This window comes from Zalophus californianus, chromosome 13 (assembly GCF_009762305.2).
Source record: "Zalophus californianus isolate mZalCal1 chromosome 13, mZalCal1.pri.v2, whole genome shotgun sequence".
Classification (NCBI taxonomy): domain Eukaryota; kingdom Metazoa; phylum Chordata; class Mammalia; order Carnivora; family Otariidae; genus Zalophus; species Zalophus californianus.
The window spans coordinates 33,511,130-33,517,129 of NC_045607.1; positions in this window are offsets into that span (position 1 = coordinate 33,511,130).

The following is a 6,000-nucleotide window of genomic DNA, read 5'->3' on the forward strand; positions in this document are numbered from 1 at the left end:
TGGAATTTTTGGGACAAAAGACATTGCGGGTGAGGGTACAGTGTGGGCAGAGGCCCAGAATCCTGTCTTTGTAGCCCAGACACATCTGTCTCCCCTTAATGCTCACTACTTTCTTGTTAGGGGTTTAAAAATTGGCTTATCGATGTTTTGCAACCTTGGTCTTCCATCAACACTGAAGGAAGATACCACGGCAGGCAGTCAGAAATAACCCTGGAATGACAAGAATGCAGCCATCTCTCTTAGGCATGTCAGCAAAAGATGCACCGGCTGATTACAAGCAGAGGAAGGCTGAGCTGAGAAGCACCCCCAATAGGCCATGTGAGCAACAGTGACAGTAGTCCACAAAATGGGGACTCCCTAGGCAGCCACATACCAGTCTCTCCTGGGAGCTTCACCCATGTCAACTCATCGAATCCTCATGGCAGTCCCAGCGGTGGGACACATCATCATCCCCATTTCACAGAGGAGAAAACCAAGGCCCTCCGAGGTTGGGGAGCTTGCCCAGAAAGTCTCCAGGTATGTGTTGGAACTGGGAAGGAATCTGAACCAGGTATTCTGTCTGCAAGGATAACGTCTGTTTTCATAACCTCATAGTGCACCCTACCTTCCAATTACTTGGGGATAATTGCAAGATTCTGTAGACACATACACACAAACACACACATGCACACACATGCATGGTTAAATGACCACCTAGAGCCAATAATAGTGGATGCCTCTGTGGAGGAAGACTGGTGGCTTGTGGGCGTGGAAAGAAGGGAGATTTCCTTCTCACCATAAATCTTTTACCCTTTTAAAATTTTGAAACATATGCATGTATTATCAATTCAAAATGAATTTATTTATTTTAAGATTTTATTTATTTGTCAGAAAGAGAGCACAAACAGGGGAAGCAGCAGGCAGAGGGAGAAGCAGGCTCCCCGCTGAGCAGGGAGTCTGATGCGGGGCTCGATCCCAGGACCCTGAGATCATGACCTGAGCCGAAGGCAGATGCTTAACCAACTGAGCCACCCAGATGCCCCTCAGAATGAATTTACATTTAACAAAAGGTTACCTAGTATACTCGTTTCCTGTGGGCTGCTGTAACTGATTCCCACAGCCTTGGGCTTCAAACAACAGAAATGTCTTTCCTCACAGTTCTGGAGGTCAGAAGTCTGAAATCAAGGTGGGTCAGGCCTGCACTCCTGCCCAAGGCTCTTGGGGAGAATCCATTCCTTGCCTCTTCTAGCTTCTGGTGGCTTCGGGCATTCCTTTATTTGTGACACATCACTCCAATCTCTGTGGTCACATTGCTTCTTGCTTCTCTGCATGTGTGTCTTAGAAGGTTATATGTGACTACCCAGGTAGTCCAGGGTAACTTCTTCTTCTCAAGATCCTTAACTTTTTCACATCTTTTGCCATGTAAAGTCATATTCAGTAAGGTAATACTCATAGATAGCAGGGATTAGGGTGTGGACATATCTTTTGGGGGCCACCATTCAACCCATTACAGCTAGTAATTAGCAGGTGAATCTCCACCCCTTCCTGTCTGATGTTGTCCCCACCCCCCCCCCACCCCCCGCCCCGTGTATCCCTCTGGATAAGACACTGGAGTCTAAACATGGCAGCTGTATCTCTGAAGCTCATCGAGAGTGTTTCTGTGGCCTTCTTGGAAAGTTATGTGTACAAGCTTGGGAGTCAGCCTGGGTGGGTTCTAATCTCAGCTCCCCCATTTCTCACCCAGGGGACCTTTAGGAAAACCAATATGCCCATTTTACCAGATTAATGTTACTAAAGCACAATTCTAATACATATAATGACCTTACAGCTCTTCCTTTAGGCCCTCAATGGCTCCCCAGTACCCACGAAATAAACTACATACCCCTTGCCCTAGTGTTCAAGGCCTCCTAATGATTCCCCTGCTCGGGCCCTATGCCCCCGGTGTGCTTCTCTCAGGATACTGTGGACTCGCCTTGCTCTTTCCTCCTCCTTGCTCACGCTCCTCCCCTGCCTAGAATGCCTTTTCTCCTCACATCCGTGTGTTGAAGCCCCTCTCATCCTTCAAGGCCTGATCAAATGCTAGATTCTCCACAACGTCTTTGTCCTCACCTGGGCAGCATCTCTCCTTCCATTCCTCCCTTGGCCCTCTGCATCCCCTGCACCAGAGACACCCGGGCTTGGCTTTAGATGGCCTCGGGGCCCCTGCTTGCCAGCAGGAAGTGTGTGTCTTAGGTGCTGTCGGAGCTGGTGACAACACCTGCCAGAGGGAAGGTGTTCAGTGCTGTTTATTCAGTTTATATAAAAACGACGGAAACCATACTAGAAGACCCCTCTGTGGTTGTGTGTTCAAAATCCTCTGTTTTACAGTTGAGGAAACTGTGACCCAGTCTCAGTTGGGAAATCACATGTCTTCGGCCGACTCTTTCAAGACAACTTGAGTGACCAGAACAAAACATCGAAAGTTTCCATTCAACGCCCTATTAGCCGCTGGCTTGGGAAAATGTATTTCTTTGTAATGCTGTCAAATGGCAAAGGGCGTGCCTTTCATGGTGAAGTCCACCTGCTTCAAAGAGACGAAAGTGAACAGTTTGGTCCGTTTCTCACCATTTTCTGGCAGTCACCAGCACATCCCAACCCATGGCCTGGTTAGAATGCTCTTTTCACTTCACTCTATTGTTTTTCTAACCTGCCCTTACTCAGAGTGAAGCCTGAATTGCCCTCCAGATTCAGCGTTTTAGAGCTGTTTTTGAGAGCCCAACTTTCCCAGGGAAAACACAGGAGACAAATGAAAGCTGCCCTGCACAGCAAACCCTTCTGGTTGTGTGAAAGCCCCGAAGGTAAAGACGTCTTCATCATCATGTCCTTGTCATCTGGCAGTGTGTAAAAAGGGTGAAGCAGAAAGGCAGACCAGAACACCTGTGGCCTTTATGAAAACCAAAGCCACCTCCCGCCCTGCACGTTTTTTATTCTCAACGTGCAGCATCTGTCAGCCTCAGATGAAAACCCGGCAACGGGGGACCCCAAACCCGGGCTCAGACGAGCTGACTGAGGAATTAGGAGGATTTTGCAATAAGCCCATTAATTCTGTCGGATTGAAATATCTTCTAATTCCATGCAGCCAAGGACACCTGTACTTTTGTCTCACATTTTCCATGGCATTTCATGCCTGCTTGGAAGCAGGGTTGCGGGTCGTCACGGAAAGGTGGAAGCGCCAGAGAGGTGGACTCCAGAGAGAGGGGGCTCTGGAGCTTTCACTTACCAGCCAGAAGGGGGTTTGGCCATATCACTTAAGCCTCCAAGTCTCAACTACCTTAGATTATGTATTTTACCAGGAGTTCACACTCTAAGGTTATGTGCAAATTGTTCATTTACCACCAGGTTGGGAGAAAAGGAAAAGCAAAACTATATGGTTGAAGGAAGGCCATTTATCTCAATTTTCTCTGTTACATGAAGGGAGAATTCACCAGTACCTCCTGACCTTGACCCTTTGACTTATGTCAGACCTAGGGAAGGTGTGGAGTAGGAGGAGCTTGCAAGGGGACCCAGGTGGACTTAGCTATGGAGAGGGGACACTGCTGGGACCAAGATGCTACCTCAGTGAGCTCGGGGTCATCATCTAAGACAGCCCTGCATTCCTCTGCATTCAGTGAGGAACATCCTCATTACTCCTTCTGGATCCCAAATAATTGAAACCACCAACAGCTCTTGGAATGCAGTCTCATCTTAAATTGTTTTCTTTGTTTATGCATTCTTCAAGTATAAAAACAAATGCTAATATTCTTGTTATAATGTTAAATCAACAAAGAGACAACAAAGTGGGGTCTCAATGATGTAAAAACTATATATGCATAGAAGAAAAGACTTGATGAAAATGTTAATAGTGGTTGTATTTGAGAGAATAGATAATGGGCTTTTTTCAGCTTTTGTATCTATTTTTTAAAAACTTAAAAGGGTTGGGCGCCTGGGTGGCTCAGTTGGTTAAGCAACTGCCTTCGGCTCAGGTCATGATCCTGGAGTCCCGGGATCGAGTCCCACATCGGGCTCCCTGCTCAGCAGGGAGTCTGCTTCTCCCTCTGACCCTCTTCCCTCTCGTGCTCTCTGGCTCTCATTCTCTCTCTCTCAAATAAATAAATAAAATCTAAAAAAAAAAACTTAAAAGGGTTCATAAATTACTCTCATTATAAAAAAGGATTCCATTCAGAAATATTTTAATGCCCCAAAGGAAAGTTCATTTTTATATTTTCATGAAAATTACATATATAACTTCAATAAAAATTAATGACGGCATGCTATAATACTGAAAATTTTAGAAGATATTTTATGAATATTAATAGAGATAACTAGTCTGAGTCACTCAGCAAGTGCAATACACATGAAACTATTTTACAATAAATTTCTTACACAAAAAAAAAGACTGTGTGATCAAAAAACTATTCAGTTTCTGAAACTAGTACACTCAATAACAAGGAATATTTGATGCATTTAAGAGCACAGTGGGGCACCTGGGCGGCTCAGTCTGTTATGTAGATGACTCTTGATTTCGGCTCAGGTCATGATCTCAGGGTCATGAGATCCAGCCTTGCATGGGCTCCAAGCTGGTCATGGAGCCTGCTTGAGATTCTCTCCCTCTCCCTCTGTCCCTCGTCCTCCTGCATGTGCACTCTCTTTCTAAAAAAGGCAAAACAAAACAAAACAAAAAAACAAAAAAACAAAGCCCAGCACAAAAATTTGGGCAGCCTCTTTTTTTTTTTTTTACCTTGTTGTGATAGAATGAACCTGCATCTATGCAAGGGCCAAAACATAGTCAGCCTTGTTCAAGGTTGTAAATTGGAATTAGTGGAGGAATGTATTAATGTTTTAAAATATTGTGATTGTTACTAGTACATGCATGTCATAGAAATGTATGTACCATAGCAACACTATGCAAAGTTAAGCTCTGTGGAACCATTGTTGGCAAGAGGTCTTGGTTGTTACCTGAGTAAAGGGTCCAGGGGCTGGAGATGCTGCCTATACGTAGGTTAATGTGTTCCAAGGGCCTCATCCTTGCACGACTTCCTGGAGCCTCAAGTATACTAATTTTCACTGTGACTCTCATGAGCGGTGGGCAATAAGTGGCATTCACTCAAAGCATTTGCCCAGGAATGTTTTTTTATCTCCCACAAAGGACACTTCACATTGGGATGCACAGTGTCGTAGGGAACCAAGGACTTCATCTTCTTCTCAGTTAATCTTGAGCCCACAAAGCTGAGTTTGTCAACCTCTCTTGCCACAAGACGGGTGTTTTATGAATTTGAAGCACACATGCAGATCACCCTAAACCACTTAAGGAACCATGTCTTGTGTCACAGAAGCCCAGTTCCCACCATCATACAGAGTCTCATTTGGAGTCATTCCCTCACGGAAGCTTGGTTCTGATGAGACAGCAGAAGACCAGAAGGGACTTGTGAGCTTCATCCCAGGTTCCGTGCTTTGACTTCCTGTATAAAGTGGCTTAGGAATGATATGTAACCCTGCAACTCACCCCCTTTCACCGCCCCCCCCCCCCGCCGACACACAGCTGCACGCCCTTGGCTGGCATGCGAAGCGTGCTTAGAAAGGGGAAGAAAAACCCAAACCACAAAACCCCACATTCCTTTTGAGGGCTGTATGTGTACACACCCTAGACCTTTGACCCTCTTTCCTTGCTGAACAGGGGTTTTCGAGGCTCGGAATCAGGAGTCCTGGATGGTTAAGATGCAGCTCTACCACGTCTTAGTCTAATGGTTTCGGCATTTACCCTCTTGGGGGCTGTTTGTTCATCTGTCAAATGGAGCCAATGAGCCCCGGGTCCTGTCTAACCTTCCAGGATTGTGATAAGGATAAAACAGAATAAAAATGCTGCAAAAAGTTGGAAATGTGAGACTTGGTTACACCACTATAAACAGAAACAGTCCACTTTCTGTTTCTGAGGTGGTGGGGAGAGTGAGAAAAATGGGAAAGGCTGGAAGACCTAATGAATGATCCCCAAAGACTCCTAGACTC